The following is a 22,091-nucleotide window of genomic DNA, read 5'->3' as shown; positions in this document are numbered from 1 at the left end:
TAAATAATTACTCATAATATTGATTGAATGTGTAATCTGCGAAATTATTTAGTCAATAACTTATTCTAAAATTATTGGAAGCAAACTGTTTCATACTTTAAAGAAAAAGTCTGCTATTATGAATTAAGCTTCAATGAAATATTTTTGTCATGGCTATTATCAATTAGATAAACAAACGTAAACTTGCTAATTAGTTACTTTGACAACAGTTGATAAACGTAGCCAAACTGGTAGGTACTTGTAAAAGTCAATAGCATATCGTAAAAATATGAAATAGAGTTAATATTTGTTTTTTTTTTTTAGTAAGTAAAACATCATCTTCATACTTCATAACAAATATAGTTGATACTAATGATGGCACATTTCAAAATAGCTCAGTCTTAAAATGATGGAAAAAAAAAATGGGTTGGTCTCAGTGCTGTGGATAGCTTAGTAGGTAAGCGATGGGGAATTATGACAAAGTGAATATGGTTCTTTTAATATATTTTTTTCATCATGATAACAATTTTGTATGGGGTTAAAGAAAAAGTTGAAAATTGGCAAAACTATTTTTATATATTTGTTTAAATAACATAATATAATAATAAACTGTTTTGGGGGTTCCCACTTCGAAGTCCATATCTTTTTAATCCTGCATACTTACTCAACATTTCGACTTATGCCAACTTACTTTTCTAGCGCCGATAGAGACCAGTACCTATTTTTATGTTTGTCTGGACAAAATTTCATTTCCCCTATGGGAAACCAACAAAAACTTCAAAAGTTTATAAGAAATCTCTAGTAGAGTCTTCAAAATTGGTAGAACATTATAAAGCTGGCAATATATACAAAGCAATTTGTTGGAATTAACATGGTGAATTTATTGAAAAAATGTGTAAAAGGGACAATTTTTACTTTTTTAATTTTTAATTTTTCAGTTATTAAGAGGTTAGTAATTTGAAAAAAAAAATATTTTGTGATAATTTTTGAACTAAGGGTGGACTTACAAAAAACTCTTGCACTAAAAAACAAATCACCTCATACATATTGTTGCATGTCGCTTTTCTAGGTGCTCATATGGCAAACCAAAAAAATCAATGATTTTTACACTTGAAGAAATGTTTGTATAACAGGAACGTTACATGGACTAAATTCAATCAAGTAAGAATTCTTAGTCAAATAAATAACATTTTAGGCACAGTGCTCACACCAGTGGATTTACTTTTTCCAAATTATAAAATTAAAAGGTCACTGTGGTGTATGCGCACTTTTTTCTGAAAAATTAATGAAACTATATTTGGCCTTTGTAGTCAACTAAAGTTAGGATGACGAAAATAAATGGTGGTTTAGCCTGGGCTTACTTTTTGGGCAAACGAACAACAGTGCTAAATAAACGATTTTTCACACTCAACAAAAAAACAATTTTTTTTTATTTTTTGATGTGAATAAAAAATAATGCTTCTATAATTTTTAAACTAAGGGTAGAATAGCGAAAATAAAAGTAGGTCTATCCTGAACTAACTTTAGGCAAACAATCCACAAAAACAAAATACAAATGTGAGTAGCTCGGTAGCTTTTTGTTTTATTTTTTTTGTAAATTAAATAAAAATAAAGTCGCTAAGTACCGATTTGTAAAAAAAATAATCTCCTCAATAGACCAGGGTCGATAATTTTTGAAACCAAAAAAAATCATAGTAGAATGAAACCCATTGGAAAAGGAGGTGAATATGATGAAAATTAAATGAAAAATAAATTACGGGCGAGCCGAGTTCGGGAAGTGGGTGGGTTGAGTTTTTAATGGTAAAAAATGGTATATCTCGATTTCCGGCAAAACTACAAATCCTATAGAAAAAAGTTGTATGACAAAGTTGTAGGTAATAAAAAGATCTACAACTTTTGTATCAACAATTTTTTCACATAACCTCAAAATTTATGTGAAAAATTCAAAAAACAGAGTTTTTGGTTTTTTATTTTTATCTTTTTCAAAAACAAAAAATTTTCTACGAAATTTGGTGAAAACTTACCTTATTATGTCCGAAATACACTGTAATTTATTTGATTTAAAATATTAATTTGTTCACCTTATTTTGACTTAATACCAAAAAAACACCCTAATTTTCAATCGAAAATTTACGTGTCAAAATATCAGCTTTTTTCAAAAAGTCGGTGGGCATTTTGTTCGTTAAAATGTCTTTTTTCTGATGGTGTAAAAAAAATTTTACATTAGTATACTATAGAACATGTTCTAGTAAAATTCAAAAAAAAGAAAAAAGCTTGAATTCGAAAAGAAATTTTATCATTGTTTACAATTTTGGCCTATTTATTCAAATTTACACTTTAATTACTCAAAAAACGTAAGATTTCATGTAACATTGATTAATCTTACGTTTTTTGAGTAATTAAAGTGTAAATTTGAATAAATAGGCCAAAATTGTAAACAATGATAAAAATTTTTTTTCGAATTCAAGCTTTTTTCATTTTTTGAATTTTACTAGAACATGTTCTATAGTTACGGTGACCATCCGTCCCGGTTTACCCGGGACTGTCCCGTATTTCTACAGCTTGTCCCGGGTTTTTATTTAAGAAACCCGGGACGTATAAGTGTCCCGTATTTTGTTATTTGTCCCGTGATTGTCCCGTATTTGCACATTATATTTTCAATATTTGTACAGAAAACAAGAAAACAGTGGTTGGAAATTAAATTTTTTCTAATTTTTCGGATAAAGCATTCAGCTCAGTACGCTGATGAAGCAAAACGAAAATTTTTCTATGTCTCCAAAGTTAAAAAACTTTTGGAGCAAGAAAAATTGACTGGACAAATAAATGGGAGTGACAAACGATTGAAAACTCTCAAAATATTCTAGCACAGGTAAGAATTTCGTTGGCTAGACTGCGTAATGTGCAACGAAAATAAAAAATTTCCCTTACGATTAGGTTTTAGTTCTTAAAATTGTTAGTCAATTAATTAGTTCCAGGTTCTGTTTGTCAGGTTGAAAAGCTACACCAGGAAATTTTTTTTTTCGAATAATGAACAACAAATGAAAGAGTAAAGAAGAAGAGTTTATAAACTTTTAAGGACAAGTTAAAAGTTGAATTAAAGATCCTACAATTTCAAAATCATTTAAAACAAAATTAAAATGTTAAAAAACAGCTCTCCTGATTTTGATTAAAAAATGATTTCTGATTTCGTAAACGATTTAAACGAATTCCTCAAAAATGCTCCCATTAAATCGTTTAGGAAATCTTGATATCAAAATAAGGAAAAATTATGAAAACTCATTTAAAAAAATTATATTTTTTTTTTGAAAAATTAAAATTTTCAAAATGATCTTACGATTTTTTTTATTTGTCCCGGGTTTCGCTTACAGAAATATGGTCACCGTATCTATAGTATACTAATGTAAAATTTTTTTTACACCATCAGAAAAAAGACATTTTAACGAACGAAATGCCCATCGACTTTTTGAAAAAAGCTGATATTTTGACACGTGAATTTTCGATTGAAAATTAGGGTGTTTTTTTGGTATTAAGTCAAAATAAGGTGAACAAATTAATATTTTAAATCAAATAAATTACAGTGTATTTGGGACATAATAAGGTAAGTTTTCACCAAATTTCGTAGAAAAGTTATTGTTTTTGAAAAAGATAAAAATAAAAAACCAAAAACTCGGTTTTTTTTAATTTTTCACATAAATTTTGAGGTTATGTGAAAAAATTGTTGATACAAAAGTTGTAGATCTTTTTATTACCGACAACTTTGCCATACAACTTTTTTCTATAGGATTTGTAGTTTTGCCGGAAATCGAGATATACCATTTTTTACCATTAAAAACTCAACCCACCCACTTCCCGAACTCGGCTCGACCGTAATTTATTTTTGCTTTCATTCTTATCATATTCCCCTCCTTTTCCAATGGGTTTCATCCTACTATGATTTTTTTGTACTTTTTAATGTTTTTGAAGGCATCGGCACTGGTCTACAAGTAATTATTTTAAAATATACATTCTCATTTCGCTCATTGTTTAATTTTATGTTTAATAATTTTAACGGACAGATTTGGAGGGACCCTCAGCTTACAATTCCGAGTTATGTGAAGTTTAACGGACAGATTTCGAAGGACCCTCAACTTATAAGTCCATAAGTTATGTGAATTTTGCTCAGAGTGACACTTTTCCAGTTTGATTCTCGACCAGTTGTAAAGATTTCTTTTTTCACTAGATCAGTGTATTCCTAGTAAAATGTTTGCTAATTATTATGGAAGTACCTATATTCTTTGTACTAACAAGTGTTATAAGAACATATTAAAGGCAAGGAGCCAAATTTGAAAAATCTTGAGGCCAAAAATAGCTGCTTTCAAAAATGGCCCAAAAAACGCATATGTACCTATGTTCTATATACATTTTTTGTATGAGATTTTTAATTTTTTTTTTACTTCCAGTCAACTTATATAGTATAATTTTTTTTTCATTTTGTTAGTACATTTTGGTTTATCATGCTCATTTACGTGGGTTAAATAAAATGTTTAATATTTACATAAAAATGAAAAATGTAACCAAATTGGTATAAAACGGAAATCGAAATTGTAAGGAGCCTGTTTGGCAAAAAAAGATCTAATCAGGTAACACTGGTACAAACTCAATTCATCCAGATTCTTACAAAAGTATTAAATTTTTCATCACTACCTCTTTCCCTAAAGAAAATATTTTCTTGTCTACAGTTAGGAGTTGTTGTTGTTTAACAACGGTAAAGTAATATTGCGCTAATTCCATGAAAATAAAAAAAAAATCATTCTCGCATTACATATCACTTCGGTTTCGTTCTTATTCATTCATTTATTCAACCCACTATGGCCAATTATTGTGTTGGAACTGGAACAGAACCATTCGTGTATGTTCTCCGACCTTTGCACATTTTCAGCATGAGCAATCCATATATGTAGTTTAATTAGAAGAAAAGATGCATCGTAATCGCACCGAGATAAATAACGGTTATGCAGACACAACAAAAACCGAAACATTAAAATATATCTAATTGAATTAGTTGAAGAATCTCTATTAAAATACCCGAGCCGTAAGTTGACAGCTCTTTAACTTTTTTATTTATTTATTTATTTTTTTTTTTTTAATTATTGTTCACAGGAAATGGGCCAGTCGGTTTCACTTTATTTTACAGATCAATATTTTTTTCGCGAAGCAGCGTAGATACGCAAATAGGTACATACCTTTGGATTGGAATGTTTGTTGGCAAACGACAACGGCTGGTGCTGTTGATAGGTTAGTCTCAGCGTTATAAGACAAACGGCAACAAAAGGGAAATTTCACTTTTAAAAATGGAAATCAGTTAATAACCGAAAAAACAAACTCTCTTGACTACGCTACGAGGAGACACAAAACGCGCACACGATGGCGTTTTTAGGTAGATAGTGTATAGTCGCTGCTGGTCTGTTCGGAAAGTTCTCATTGACAAACTACACAACGTTTTCCTATATCTTAGCTTTTTAGGGACAGAGAGAGAGTTTGCGGAGCTTGAGTTTGAATCGAGACTCAGTTTGTTTTAGTGTTGTTGTCTTGAAGAAGACGGCCAACAAGAAAACTTCTTATTCTTGCTCGTCTTTTGGTAATGGTTTCTTGTGACTTCTCCTCTTTGGTTGGATTCTGATTTTGATGTTGTTGTTGTTGTTTTTTTTTTTTTTCTTAACTCAAACACGGAAGTGGGTCACACTGTTGGCTTTTCATTTATTTTTTGTTTCTTTTCAACTTTTTTTTTGTTTTCTTCTTTCCCCTGAATTATGAAAGTGGGTCATATAGCACACAAATTCTTTTTCTGTAAATTTATTTCATTTAAATTAACTGCAAAAACCACGTAACTCTTTATACTAATCAAACGCAAACGAGATACTAAGGTGTTAAATATATTTTCAAATAGTAGTTAGTATCTTTAACAAACATTATGAACGAATCACAGAAATATGAGTTCGGAAAGGAGAGAAATTTATCGACGCACGGTCGTTGTGGAGGAGGCGGTTGGTTTAAAAGAAATTTAGACGCAACAACTTCTGTTTCGAGTTCGAGCAGAAAAAACAAAAAATAACGAAAATATGTTTGGGTTGCTTCGTTCCGTTGTACTGATATTATGTGAGCATTTAAAGCCGGCCTTAAGTGAACTGAAATCGTGAATGAAGAAGTGAAAGATTTTATGGATAGAGTTTAAAGAATGAAAGAGTTTATTTCTTGTTGTATGTTGTGGGCAAACAAACGAGGCGACACTGGAGATAACAAAAAAATCGAGTAGATACGCTGCGATCGACGCGACGTACGACGACGCGATAATGATGACTTTAGAAATACTTCTCCGAGTCATGAAGATAGCCATATAGGTGTGCCTAATATTGTTTTGTGTCTTCAATTGTGCGTTCTTCATTCGCAGAAATTAATACAAAAGTATGTTTTGCTTGACCTTGCACCCATTTGCACAAACCAGGCATGAATTGGATTTGTAGAGTTCTTGAGTTTGATATTCTTTGATGTCAACTTTTTGATTTTCCATCAAAAGGCTTAAAATGAGCATTTAAGTATTTAGTTTTATAAACCTAGTTCATTCTAGTAGCATTCGGACGGACACTCTTGTTTTGTGCGATAATGAGTGTCCAAATCGATTTCAAAACTATTTTTGTGAAGACACAATGTTGCCAAAGTTTACACTTCAATCGTGAGTCATTCACATTTTTTGGAGCAAGAGCACGATTACTTAGGCGATGAAAAATAGTAACGGAGTCTTGTATACAAAACAAGATGTTCTTACAATGAGAGGGGGTCTATCTTGTCTCATTTAGTAGGGAGGTGCCATTTTCTAAAAATAAAAAAAAAAAAAAAATATTCAAAAAGGACGGCAACACTTACAGCAATTAATTTTTAAATCAAGTTATTTCAATCAATAGTTTTCGAAATAATCGATTTCAAAGTCAAAAATTAGTTTAAAAAAATTATTAAATTGCATTTCAATGCAAAATTGATCTATAAAGTAAACTGCGTCAATTAATTCCTTATCAAACACTGAAAAAAAAAATGCAATTGCAGTGGGCTTTATTTTAAAAAAATGCATTTCATATAACATTCGACGAGCATTATTTCCATTTTTTGATGGAAATAACCATTGAAGAGGCTCCTGGTTCTAAGGCATTGCATCAACAATAACATCTAAAGGCACATGGAAAGTTATCAAAAATGGAAAAGGTATAACTCATAACTTTAGGTCTTGCCGTTGTTTTAAAATAATTTTTTTTTATTTTGATTTTCTTAATGTCCCTTCCTCCAATACAGTTAAAAATAGCTTGTATTTAACTCCTCTACAAGAATCCGTAAAGAACGCTCAGGTGCTTAGAAATTGGATCTAAGCCTTTTGAAAATAAGCCATGGAATAATGACAGTGCCTCTGGCGCAAGGTCAAACGCGCTTCGAATGGAGAGGACATTCTTACAGACGTTGAAGACGAAGGAATGAAAAACATTGGCTATGATAATTTGTTTTGCTTAAACCGGCAATGGACTGATGCACTGATTTCGTTCTTTTGAACTTCATTTTTATGTTAAGTCTTAACATTGAAAATAAAAAAAAAATGTATCAAAAGTTCTAGTTATTAAAGACTTCTTAAAAAAAAAAAAACAAAACTTAACCAATATATACTAATGCTTATTACTTTTCTTCTGCTTAACCTAAATTTTCTTCATTTGCATGTTGTGTGTCTTCCAATTTTATGTGATATGAAGATTATAATTAAATTTTAGAAAAATTTAACAAGCGACATATTTATCACTGAAAAAAAAAGAACTTGATTTTGTAAATTTATTATTGTTCTTGCATGTCTGTCTTCTCTCAACAGAGTTATTTTCTACAGTACGTTGACATATTTCATTTCTTCATAAAATGACGTGTACCTACTTGTTTTATTTTTCATAGTCCATTTTATGTCACTGCCATTTTTATGTTATGAAAGAAAAAAAAAAGTGATGAATAGAACAAAATGAATTGTTGAAGTTAATGTTGCAATACACAACTTGATGGATAAAACAGGAAATAACTATGTCATTTTTATTCGAGTTAAGAGATACATTTCTTAGTTTATTTGTTGTTATAGAGGGAGGCGTTTTTTGATATTCACGCAATTGAAACCTGAGGCTATTTTCACTTTGAATAGAGTTAAGGCCCAATTATAATTGACAGCTATAAAATTCAAAATGCAACACATATTTTCAATTATAAACATATCTTAATTACGAAGACAAAAATAACAAAAATAATAAAAAATTATTAAAATTATTTTAATTTTAAGTGGAGCGATTGAATATACTTATTCAATTTATAAGTTCAAGTGACCTCAACTCCAAAAATTTATAAAGCGTTTCGCCCAGGTACGACATATCTAACTGATGAGCCCACTGTCGTAGCTGGGCGAAACGCTTTATAAATTTTTGGAGTTGAGGTCACTTGAACTTATAAATCATATCTTAATTATGTATATATTATTTATTTCAGTGGCGGATCTAGGATTTTTTTCTGGGGGGGGCACAAGGGACGGATTGGCAAAATCAGCCAATCGCCTTGTCGCCTTGTCGCCATGTCGCCTTGTCGCTATGTCGCCATGTCGCCTTGTCGCCATGTCGCCTTGTCGCCATGTCGCCTTGTCGCCATGTCAATTCAATTCAATTTTGTTTTATTGAACATACTATATACAATTGACTTAAGCTTAACTTATTTCTAATAAGATACATTGATTGATATAAAATTTGTTGGCACATATGGGGCCTAACCTTATACAATGGATAAAAGATAAAATATATATAAATAAAGTACATGAATAGGCTTAATTTTACAAGTCTGCTGACTAGGTTATCCTCGGGGTGTTCTGTCCCGGTTGTCCAGTTGTGGTATTGATAATGGTGGGTTGGGTGGTATGGAATTTAGCCGCTGTAGTAGGCCGATTGCGTATCGGCGTAAAAGTAAAGTACTTCCTCGTTGTCGGTTGGGATTATGTGTTCATCCAGAATATCCAAAGCACTAAGGTATCTGGGTTCGGGATGTCGTTGTTGGGTTCTCATGCTTCTCATCAGCTGATTGGGGTGGTTAGCGATGCTTCCGACAAGTTTCTTTGCAGATTGCAGCAGATACTTTTCCAACGTCATGATGTTTGCTTCCTCGTAAAGTCTCTCGTTGCTGTAGTATTTTTGTCGCTGTCGATCGAAGTAGATCCTCAGGATTTTCCTCTCAAAAATTTGAAGTTCCTTCATGGCTGTCTTGGAAATGGTAAACCATACCGGAAAGCTATAGGCGATGACAGGTCGTAGAAGCTGCTTGTAGATCAGGAGTTTCGTTGGTTGGCTTAATCCGTTTCTTCTCTTCATCAGGGGGTGAAGGCGATGGAAGGCGTAGTTGGCTTTTTTCAGGACAGACCTAGAGTGAAGGTTGAACCTCAGGAGCTCGTTAAAGTTGATCCCTAAATACTTCGCGTTGCGTTTGGCTGCCAATTTAGTACCATCAGGTAGTGTAAGTGTGATGCTCCTACAGTTTGCAGCTGACCGAATGCTTCGTCCTCCTGTTCGTCTAAAGCACAGTAATTCCGATTTGGATGAGTTGATCCGGATACCCCATTTACTGTAGAACTCATACAGTTTTCGAATGTGAGCTTCAACTTTCCTGGCAGCTATCGTTGGCGAGACGGACTTGTAGTATGTGAGCGAATCGTCAGCGTAAAGCAGGTTCTCGCACTCACTTGCAAGCGGCTGGTCTGACGTCAGGATACTATAGAGGAAGGGACCAAGTTTTGATCCTTGGGCAACTCCAGCTCTAATGCACTTCTTTGCTGATTTTCTATCCTCCACTTGTACGAAGAAGTTCCTAGAAGAAAGAAAAGAAAAAATGATTTTTATTAGTGCTACAGGGAAGCCTAGTAAATGAAGTTTATGGATAAGGGCTTCTATCCATACGCTGTCAAATGCTTTCTCGACATCCAGAAAGCATGCGACGGTAACTTGATGGTTGTTCAAAGCTGAGGTGATGTCTTGGTGGAACTTCATGAGCGGATGCAGTGTGGAGTGCTTCTCCCGAAAGCCGAACTGCATGTCTGGGATAATGTTGAAATCGCTGCAAAACTTCTTGAGCTTCCTCAGTGTCAGCTCTTCCAAGAGTTTACTTAGGTTGTTAAGAAGAGAAATTGGCCTGTAATTAGATATAATGTTCCTCGCACCTTTCTTAGGAATTGCCACGATTCTTGCAGTTTTCCATTTCTGCGGGAAGTAGCTGTTGTTGATGCAGTTGTTGAGGATAATGGTTAAGAAGATTAATATTGTCTGCGGGAGCCTCTTAATGACGAAGTTGGAAATGCCATCCGGTCCGGCTGATTTCTTAGGTTTGGATAGGCTTATTATTTCGGCAATCTCTTCTGGGGTGCTCAGGTTTGGGCTGTCAACTGGATCACTTGCGGGATTGGTGTTGCTGAATGTTGCTACATCGATGTTAGGTACTAAGGTCCTTCGGATGGATGCTTCCATTTCCTGTAAGAAGACTGGGTCTGCGGAAGGGTTCGGTGTGAAGTTACCTTCGAAGTGGGCTGCAAATGCTTCTGCTTTTTCCTGAGATGTTGTTGCTTCTCCATTGTTGGTGTTAATAACTTCCGGCATTGGTGACTTCTGTCCAACAATTCGGTTGATATTCTTGAAGGCATCAGGTCCGGGCTTTATTGACTGCAGTCTCTTCTGGAACTGTGTGTTGTTGAAGTGTTGAATGGCGTTACGGAGCATGATGTTGGTGCACTGCAGCTCACTCCACACTGTCCGGTAGTTGGCATTTGATGTGTTTAAGTCCCGCTTGTGGATCCTTTGGAGGCGTTTTCTTAACCGCTGTCTGTGTGCGTATAAATTTTGCACGTGTACTGGAAGATGTTGGTAGCGGTCCTTTGATGTCTTCGGCTGTTTTTGATTGTCCAGTGCACTTGTGATTGCCGTTTCCAGAGAATCAATAGCAGCATCAATTTCAACATTCTGGAGATTTCTGTTGTGTGGTGGGAAAGTGATGGATTGTTCAACCTCTCTCTGCAGCCTGTCTATATCCAATCTCCTATAGTTGATGAAGTGTTCCGCTGGTTGTGTCACTAAGTTGATGGGCTGATGAAGCTTAATACTGAGCTGAACTGCTTCATGGTCCGAGTCGCTGGATACTGTTGAACAGATAAAGTTGCAGAAATCAGGATGAATATGCACAAAATTTGATGTTACTAAGAAGAAGTCCAATGTTGAAGGTGTTCTTGGGTAGGTTGGTTTCGGTTGAGAAATTACAACTAACGAGTGTTGGGCACTGTTTAAATCCAACCAGTCGGATATTGCCTTCCCTTCAGTGTTGATTGTTGTATCCATCCAAAGGTGATGTCTAGCATTGAAATCACCGCCGATGAGTCCATAAGTGCTTCTCGAGAGTGTGCCGTTGAGGGTCTGTAAGTCGCTCTGGATGTTTTTGGCCGTGGAATTGCATTTGAAGTACACGCTTATTATGGTGAGTGTCTCATCTCTTCCTAGGTTTAAGATTACGGCAGTAGCTTCACTGGTCGAGAGTCCTTTGATGATGGTTTCACTGGTGCTTATATTTTTCTTTACAAAAATTGCAGTCCCTCTTCGGTTCTCGGCTTTGTCCTGTCGGAAGGTGTTAAATCCAACGATGTCAATGTTATTTTTCCGTGTCACGTTGGTCTCGCTGATGAGGGCGATGTCTGGGCTGTTGTTCTTCAAGAACAAGTTGAATGATGTCCTCTTCTCCAGGCTGTACAATGAATTGACATTGTACGTCAGTATGCGGAGCTTCTTTAATGACATAGTGTGTAGATGAAGGTGGCTAAGGCCGCGGACTTATCTTTATCACTCAGAAGCCCATAGTTAGACGGAACGGCACTCCGGGCTTTCTGCATCACTGACAAGAGGTCACTTCCGAAGAGGCGCTCAACTTCGTTGTTGAGATTCATCGGTGGTGGTGCTGATGTAGATGCTGGTTTGGTCGGCTTAGTTGGCCCTGTCTTAACTGGGATGCTCTTTGCTGGAGTCCTGGTTTGCCGTTGTTGTGTTTGGTTCTTCATTGGTGCTATTGGCTTGGGTGTTGCTGCCTTTGGTGGTTGTGCTTTTAGGGCCATTGCTGCATAGCTCACTGCTGGCCGGGTAATGGTACATGCTGACTTAGCAGCAAACTCCTGGTGAGACTTTTTCTGCGCCAGCACCTTATTCCTTTCGGTAAGCTTAGCTTTCAGTGTCGGGCATCCTTTGAAGCTAGCTGGATGTCCTTCCTTCTTACAGTTGGCGCACCATACATCCGATCCGGTGTTTTCCTTCCTTCTACATTGTCCTGGTTCATGGTCTTCTTTGCACTTAACGCAAACATATTGGCGGCCGCAGTTTGTGGCAACGTGACCAAAACGTTGGCAGTTTCGGCATTGCACGATGTCGTTGGTCCTAAGACGCTCCCAATGAACCCGGTGGTTCATTATCAGTGTCTTTGAGTAGACCTCGGCGATGTCACAGCTCTTACTTAGTTCTACGACGAAGTTGTTGAATTCTTTGCCCTGTGCCTTTTTGGACTTGAATTCAGTGACTTTGATGACTGGGAGACCCTCGATCCTAAGTTCATCTTCTATTTCAATGGCTGCGAGTGTGAAGTGAAGTCCTTTCAGCATTAGTAGGTTCTTCCTATCTTCTCGGGGTGTAAAGGTATTAAATTGGATCTTCCTCGCCTTTAGGAAGTTTTTAATGTCCTCAAAAGATTGGCGGTTCCCAGTTGAAATGATGGTTGTCTTTGTGCTCCGGTTTTTAAATGTCACCTTGATGTTTTTATTTTTGCAGAATCTGCTGATTTCCGCGATGTTAGCGGAAAAACAGAAGATTGGTGGCATTCCTGTTGTCTTGGTGGTGGTGATTGGAGGCGTTGGCTGGGCGGCAGTTGTACTTGCTGTTGCTGGTTGTTTAGCTGTTGGTGGCTGTGTTGCAGCTTGTGACTGTTGTGCTGTTGGCGGCTTGTTTGGACTGGCTGATGTTGGCTGCTTATTCGGAGAATGCTGGGCTGTTGCTGTTGATGGCTTGTAGAAATCCGTGATTATTAGTTTTTTGGCTGCAGTTGCTCCTTTTCCGGATTTCCTAGGCCTCTTCTGCCCTGGCTGGGGAGATTCACCATCAATTTCCGAACTGGAAGCAGAATCACAAGTATCCTCTTCTTCGCTGGCTGGTTCATCTTGGCTGGTTTGCACCTCATCGTTGGCGTGTGTCGATGAGCTTTCTTCACTTTCGGTTTCCATTTCATCTTCGGCTTTGTCTTCTTTGTTCTTCTGCAATTGATCATCCCTTGTGATAAAACTTCCTAGGGTTTTATTGATTCGCGATCCGTGTTCAGGACCCAGGTCGTTGATGATCCTCTTAATTAGTTCTTCCAGGGCAATAAAAGCACTTTCAAGATTAAAAGGCTCACCCATTTTTAATTGCTGCTAATTGTTTTTACTTTAATTATTATATGGCACCACTTAGTTTAATCCTCGCACGATATTTTAAGAAAAACTTTCATGCGCACATTAATTAAGGGTTGGCTTAGGTAGCTTAACTCTGCTAATGATTTCGGGTTTTATTACCACAGGGTAATAAAACTTTTGAAAATCGTCGCAGGTAAAACCCTTCGCTGGTAGATTTGGTGGTTGTTTTTGTTAAGTGTTTAAAACTATCCGCTGCACGTCTATCTGCTTTGAATGTCTGTTTGAAACTCTGCCTTGTCGCCATGTCACCATGTCGCCTTGTCGCCATATCGCCTTGTCGCCATGTCGCCTTGTCGCCATGTCGCCATGTCGCCTTGTCGCCTTGTCGCCATGTCGCCTTGTCGCCATGTCGCCTTGTCGCCATGTCGGCTTGTCGCCATGTCGCCTGTCGCCTTGTCGCCATGTCGCCATGTCGCCTTGTCGCCATGTCACCTTGTTGCCATGTCGCCTTGTCGCCATGTCGCCTTGTCGCCATGTCGCCATGTCACCATGTCGCCTTGTCGCCATATCGCCTCTTCGCCATGTCGCCTTGTCGCCATGTCCCCTTGTCGCCATGTCACCTTGTCGCCATGTCACCTTGTCGCCATGTCGCCTTTTCGCCATGTCGCCTTGTCGCCTTGTCGCCATGTCGCCTTGTCGCCATGTCGTATTCAAATCGCAATGCATACTTGTCATAAGAAAACTATTGATATGAATATCTTTTTAACGGTTAAAGCAATTAATTTGCTGCCAGGGAACTTTTTATAGAACGTTTAAGTCCCTACAAGAAAACATCTTGCTAATTTGAAAATATTGAATTTTCAGTGAATTAGAAAATTTTGAAATTGAAAATTGATTTTTTAATGCTCATCACAAAATTCCAAAGTGAAACAGTCAAATTGAAAAAAACACTTCGATTTAAAAAGCTTAATTACTCGAATACGGCACGTCTGACGAAAATTTTCAATCAGATCTTTTTTGTAGGAAATTTAATTTTTTATAAGAAAAAATGAACAGAAATTTTTTTTACTTTGATCGTCTAGCAGTTCTGTTGTAAAACATCATATCATGTATAAAAATAAAAAAAACCGATGATAGACCTCTTAAAATTTTTTTTAACGGCTCAAATGTTCACCAAATTTTTTTTTCATCATCCTGAACAAGATTTTCGAAGTAACTTTCAAAAAAAAAAATATTTTTTTTTTTTGGCCCAGTCTAATATACAATTATTTTTTTTTTAGAATACCATTCATACCTTGGTTGTTGATGTCCATAGGTATCAAAATTTTTCACCAAAATCACTTTGAAGTAAAAAAAATCACTTAGAAAATTGAAAAAAAATTTCGTGTTTAGTTATTCGTTTATTTATTTGTGAGGTGGTAAAGGGATGCAACAAACAATAAAATTCGCATTTCCAGCCAGAAATAGACAAGAGTTTCACTCAAGTACTTTCTGTAATTATTCATATAATTTAACAACTCTATTAATTTGATTTGCTTAAAGTATGAACCAGTTCAGGGGGGGGCCCCGTGCCCCCCCCCCCCCTGGATCCGCCGTTGATTTATTTAAAATTTGTATTTCCATAAAATTCATATTAAAAAAACTTACTAAGAAGAGAGTAATATTTGCAAAGAATTGATGGGTATTACTTACTATTCGTTTTTCTCTAATCAGATATAAAGCCCAAACCATTCAACTTATATGCGGATCGAACTAAAATTCCATAATACAACATTAATCTCACCTGTAATGAAAAAGGAAATACTGTCATTCAAAACAAATTTAACAGCCAAATTTTAATTACGTAATAACATATACTTGTACATTGTACATAATGTTTTATTTTTATTAAAATTAAATAAAAACTTTTGGAAAAAAATTAAATTGAAAAAGACCTTTCTTCTCTGTCCAAAATGTTTTTGTTTATCATTTAAATTGATTAAACTTTTTCATAAATTAGACTGTTTTTTATAAGTTATAAAAAACTATTTCCTCGGCTTAGAGTGTAAACCTGCTTTTTAACATTTTCCAAACCTTTTTTAAATTTTTTGTAGGATTTTGTAAAAATGAATTATGGAAACCAGAATTTTGAAAAACAGAATTTTGAAAAGCTGGATTTTTTGAGAGCAGAATTTTGTAAAAAGAATTTTGTAAAAAGAATTTTGACCCCAACCCTTTTATTTATTTTTTTAGCTAGATATTTTTTTTACTATACTTTTTGTTAAAAAACGTATTCATTAATTAATTAATAAATTTAGTAATAACTTATTCGTTAATTTATTTAACATTTTTCTCTTCAAAAATTCGCGCTTCTAGATTTCTAATCATTCTTTTTATGTATGTCACTCATTTATTTAATGCATCACTACACTTATTCGTGATCCACATTTTTATTCTCCGCAGCATGGTAATAATTAGGTTCGAAAAATTTATTTTTTAATAAGTTGGGCCATCAACATAGAAATCTACAATGAGTAATCTTCCGCTTTGCATCAATTTGTCAGGGCTTTTTGTTTCAAGCTTAAACTCTATATAGTAGAATCTGATAAAGTCACAACCAGTGCCAATTAGCTACTAGGCAGTAAAATCTAGATCAAATGGATGTCATTATGAAGAAACATTTTACAAACTAAAGCAAAATAACATGCCACTGAATGTAAAGTGATTTTGTTATCTTTATTTTAAAATATTCGTTTAGGGTTGTTTCTTAGTACATCGTATCATAATCTCTAAATCCTGCAACTTGTTAAATCGGAAGGTTTCATTTATCGTGTCTAAAAGTTGTAACACATTTTAAAACTTGATTTTTCTTTTAATGAAGTCATTGGGCAGGTTCAGAAACGTTAGGGACTAAATATTTATGTAATTTCTCGGTCTCTGATTGGTCAGCTGTCAAAAAAAATCCTTCCAATTTAGGTAATTTTATTGGAAAGCTGACTGGAAAGTTAAGTAAGAAAATTTTCCCTAAAAATTTAGGAAAGCTTTTTTTGTCAATATGACAGCAGATTGTTTTTATTTAAAGAATTAATTTAGCAAAATTAAATTTATTTGTGTGAAAAACAGCTAAAAAGTGCATTATCGGTTACAATTAATTTAATTTATTCATTACAGTTAAGTGAAATTTGGTGTCTTACCCATGCGACCGGTAAAATTCTTAAATAAATTTCGAAATTTGACAATAGCATCACATCCAAACTAATTTAGTCAATTTACTCAAATTTCCGTTCAGAAAATGACGTTGCCTAAATATCTAGTCCCTAATATTTCCTGAACGTGTCCATTCTAAGAAATATTTTCTTAAACTAGTTTGAAGAAGAAAATATTGGTTCACATTGACTAACTCACCGGGGAGTCCAGTAACCTTTGGTGCAGTAAATCCGGTATTTATGGTTTTTGGCAGAGTTATTTATGGTTTTAATCCCAATGAATATCCTCAATTTTGGGATTCAAGTTCGCTATATTGTCAAAAGTAAATACAAATTTGAAAAAATTCAATGTCGAAAACTGACAGACTGACAGACTATTATGTTTAAGTTAAAAAATAGTTAGAAATAACTATTATAATAGTCACATGCCAAAATAAAATAGTTAAAAGTAACTTTTTTGTACAGTTACAGAAAACTATTTTGTAGAAGCGTGCCAGTGTGATTACAAGTTTCCAGTCGTGTGGTACAAAAATGGTGAATTTGTTCAAAAAGAATTAAACCTATTCTTCGTTTAATTCTTTTTAAAAACAAGTCTCTATTTTCGACAAAAACCAGCGTCAAATATACAAATTTTTTTTCAGGGTTGCTCTAAATGAAAATTAATTTAATTATTAATTGATCAAAATTATTAACTACAGTGAAACAAAAATCAATTACGAACAGCCAGCTACAAAATTTTTTAGTGTTTATTTATATAATTTCCCCTCCGGTAAGTGGAGGGAAAAAAATGCATTGTGTGTAGTCCCATAGCCCCTCCCTCCATCTGACTATTTAAATAGTCCCAAATAATTATTTTAATAGTTAAAATTGACTATTTAATAGTTAATTTGGAAAATACTCGGATTGACTAATAAATTAGTCACAAATAACTATTTTTAACTAATTTTAAATAAATTTTAAATAGTTAAAAATATTTATTTTTTTCTGTGTGTAGGTAGAGGTACCCTGATTATTAAAAGTATGCTCTTGTACCACACATATGGTCTATTTCATAAGCGTTTTTATTTTTCAAAGAGGTGTAGTATTTCTTTAAAAAAACAAAGAATAAAATAATAAACACAGCCAAGATGTAAAAACCGCGTTCCTAACCCGAAACTCAGTTTGAGTTAACATACATTTGCTTGCTAACAACAAAATATCAATGACCACTTGGTATATAATATAGTAAGTCTGCTGCAGTATTTTTCGGTTAAATATAAATGCATACATTTTACCTCTTTTTGTTAGAGTACAAAATAATGCCTCTATGGCTTCAAACAATTTTTATTATCTGATTGGTTTTTAAATTCTTGTCACGACTAAATACATACAATACATACCTATATATTCGAAATATAGCCGATTGTTTTGCATGTTACTTGAGTCACGCATTTAAGTATTTTTTTTAAGCAACAACTTTAATTTGAACGTCATAGTTTTTAAATTTGTGTTCTTATTTTTATAATTATGTATTTGTATTTAGATTTGTTACCAGGCGAACAAATCTCAAATTCCGTTAACGTTAAAAAATCATACAAATATGAATTCCATTCTACGTCTGAAGAATAACAAAATCATACGCAAGATAGGAATTCTTCGTGTTTTTTTTGTTCTAACAGGTATTGTAATGCATGGGTTGAAACATCATCTACATAAATATTGTTTGAAAATTAAGCAGATAAAGAGAAAAAACGACAAATTCATTTTCAGAGTAATTTTTATTCCATCAATTGAATATATTTTAGGAAGAAAGACATACTACCCTATGTGCAAATAGTTCAGAATAAGACTTAGGGCAGTTTTGTTCCAGCGCTCATAATTTTTAAGGCAAAATGAACTCTTCACTGCAGGTCGAACACCTTGTACTTATTGTAACACAGAAAAGTCGATTCTTAAATAATAATGCACTTATAGTGTTAAAAAAATTCTGGGCCTAAGCCTAGTACGCTGCTGATACGAAACAAAAAATCCCATATAAAAATGAAACAAATATCTCTGAAAATTTGTTGTTTTTTTAGACAAGTTTTTTTTTTTAAATATGAAAAAAATTTGTACACAATAAAAAAAAGGGAATGTGCGTAGGCGTACACCCAGGGGCGTACGCACCATTGGGGCAAGCGGGGCGATGCTCGGGGCCCCCGACACGCCAGGGCCCTGACTGGAGACAATGCAGAGAAGTCAAGTTATTATAAAAGTAACGAAGCAAAAATATAAGATATTTGACATGAACCACTTCGGACAAAAGAGAGACAAATAATTAGAGATGCCGCGAACATTGATTTGGGCAAATACCGAATACCGAATATTCGGCCACGCTCCTCGGCCGAATACCGAATACTCGGCCGCCGAATATTCGGCCAAGGACACTCAGAAAAAAACGTTGGTAATTTCAAAAATTTTATATTTTGTCTCAAGAAATGTGGCTTACAAAATTCCCAACAACATCGTATTGTAACGATGAATAACTGAACTACTTTTAAGATAAATGTCTGAACACACTACCCACTACTGCAAAGGTAGACATCTAAAATCGAATTATATATGAGGACTGTTCGCCAAGATCGAACGGCGGCGGACCCATACAAGTGGTGGTCAACACATACTACAAAATTTCATATTTTGACAACATTTGCTAAAATCTACCTTTCTTCTCATGGGACAAGTGTTTACAGCTAAAGACTATTTTTCGAAGAAGGAATAGTCTACGAAGATAAACGTAATCGTATACTAGCAAATGCGGAACAAATAGTTTTCATTCACCACAACTTGCCTCTAGTAGATTATAAGTACTAAAATTACAATTTTTTAATAAAACACATATTTTGGTATAATAATTTATGTCTTTTTTCTTATCCATTTGGTATTCGGTATTCGGCCGAATAGTTAAACTATTCGGCCGAATAATAGGCCGAATAGGCCGAATACCGAATAGTGGCCGAATGTTCGCGGCATCTCTACAAATAATATTCTTCATTGCAATGCATACTGAATTGATAGCCAGCCACTAAATATTTCATCTAAAAAAATACTACCTCAGGGCCCCAAAAAAAAATCGTTTTGTTTGAAAAAAAAAAAAATGTTACTTGAGCAAACTTAGCGACCAACAATCATACATCAGGGGCTCCCAAAAAAAATATAGGGCGTATGCCTATACGTACTTTATTATTTGTTCTTATTTTCTATATCAAAGGGGCCCCAAAAATTTAGTCTTGCCCCGGGGCCCGGCAACTCAACGTACGCCTCTGCGTACGCGCGATTGAAGTTATACTTCTCACTCACAAAAATTCACTTAAGTATGTTCATTAATACCATTTTGGGTTTTTTTCGAAATTCAAATCGTGAATGGTGAAGACTAAGAAGGGGTTAAAAATAATCAAAATCGTTTAAAGCTTGAAAATTTTTTTAAAAAAATGGTATTTGTACAAAAAAAATTTAAACACCCTAACATCTTTTTTTTTTTAATAAAATATATTTATACAACTCTTATCTTCTACTCCATTATCGAAGATAGTCATGATCTCGGATGGTGTCACAACTCTCCCACTCTACTGCTTTACACTACGGCCCCGCATGTGGGGTTCGCCAAATATTAAGTAGAAAAAAAAATTGTTCAATTTGGGTATTCCGTTCAATTCCGGTCGCACATGCGTTTTGAAATATGTCAAAATTCCTATTTTTACGATTTTTTTTTAAATTATTATTAGCCCAGGCAAATTAGTACCTAAATCATATCGCATTTTTCGCGGGACAAAATTTTTTTCATGGAATGTGTTCGATCATCATGTCAATTTGTTGTAATGATAGGACGTCGGGAGCAGGCACCATCTTGGAAAAGAGGTTGGTTCCGTTTTTATTTAATAGCTCCATTTTTACTTATTTTAACCAAAAATGACCAAGGACAAACTTATTCAAAATAAAATTATCTAAAAAATGGTATACTAATGAATTCCGTGAGTTAATTAAATTAATTTTATCACCGAAAAAAAAATTTGATAATAACAGCTATCAAATTAACATTTTTCAGTGACAAAAGTCGTCCAACAATTAAAATATCAATTTTGATATTTTATCATATCATTTTGACATTTTTTAATTTTCGGTTGATAGTAAAAATTTCACTTTCACAATAAAATTATCATTTTGACATTTTTTAAAGTTTAAGTGGATAGTGGAAATTTCACTTTGACAATTAAAATATCAGTGTTGACTAGATTTTACGTTTTAGTTTATTATAATGAAACCTATTACTTTCTTTTTCTTTTTTATTATTTTTATTATTTTAAGTATTTTCTTTCTTTTTTCAAAACATTACTCAAAGTGAATATTCTTTACAAAATAGTGGATATAATTGTTTTGTTATTTTCTCCCAAACTATGTGAAGTAAAATCTTATTGTCGATCAAATTTTCTCAGTAAATCATACATTTTACTTCGAAAAAACACAAAGCGCCTTTAAATTAGTACACATTAACAATTTTTTATTTTATTTTATTAATAATTTGGAATGAGAAATTGATATGAAAAAATGATAATAAAATATCAAAAAATTTCCAAAATGTGACATTTAAATATCATCCTGATAATAAAAATATTGTTTTAACATTTTAAATATCATTAAACACATTTTATAGAGCATTTTTGGCTGATATTTAAAAAATGTTAATTTGATATTTAAAAAATGTTAAATTGATATTGGTTTTTTTTTCGGTGTAGTTGGTCAAAGTCCGGGTTTGTTTCGCAAGGGTGAGGCAAAAAAAAATATTTTTCAAATATCTGACGAACTTTTGAATTGTTTGGGTAATTCTTCAAGAATAAATTATAGCACTTCTAATCATCTATAAAATGAGCCCCCATTTGTTTTTGTAACCATCATAGTGTAGAAGCAACCATTTCTTGAGGATACTGAAGTATACGAAAAATCTTCCAACTTTAATTTTTTCAAATGGTGGTCCACAATGGCGGACAGAATAAGCGTCAATAGAATTTTCTTATTAAAACTGAATATAAGCTCGAAAGGAGACTGGGCATTTTCGCCCATTGGTGAAACACATTGAGACATACATCAAATGAGAGGTCTCGATTAGTGTACTATTTTTTCTATGCCCACAAGTCTGTCTGTATCTCGTGCAGAAAAAGTCCACTGATGCATTTTATGTTCAAAAATGTATGTAATAAAATTCGTTTCGACTGTGTTTACAGCCTACTTCAGGGCTAGTTATATAAAAAAATTAAATTAAAACTTAAAATTAAATTCAAGCCCACTTGGGACTGAATTTTAGTTCTTTAGAAAGTTTGAACAAAATATCGGAACAATCTTATTTCCACAATTATGATTCCAATTGATCAATATATGTTTTATACCAAGAAAATTAACTCTTAACAGACTATGATAAGAAAACT

General features: G+C 34.0%; 1 protein-coding gene across 8 annotated transcripts in view; it reads right to left on the bottom strand.

Moving 5' to 3' along the window:
- Positions 1 to 22,091, bottom strand: part of LOC129907616 (putative fatty acyl-CoA reductase CG5065) — a 64,488-nt gene that overhangs the window by 31,295 nt on the left and 11,102 nt on the right. For 3 of the 8 annotated variants that reach the window (XM_055983901.1, XM_055983908.1, XM_055983904.1), the window contains exon 2: positions 15,161 to 15,251. The exons of 3 other annotated variants lie outside the window; for them this stretch is intronic. The gene's annotated coding sequence lies outside the window, so the exon portion shown is untranslated. Of the gene's footprint in view, positions 1 to 5,201; positions 6,774 to 15,160; positions 15,252 to 16,852; positions 16,998 to 22,091 lie in introns of those variants that run through there. 2 more of the 8 variants (XM_055983905.1, XM_055983902.1) reach the window with 2 other exon arrangements.

The sequence above is a fragment of the Episyrphus balteatus genome, chromosome 1 (assembly GCF_945859705.1).
Source record: "Episyrphus balteatus chromosome 1, idEpiBalt1.1, whole genome shotgun sequence".
NCBI lineage: Eukaryota > Metazoa > Arthropoda > Insecta > Diptera > Syrphidae > Episyrphus > Episyrphus balteatus.
The sequence above is the reverse complement of the archived record's forward strand: the minus strand, read 5'-3'. Positions and strand labels throughout refer to the sequence as shown.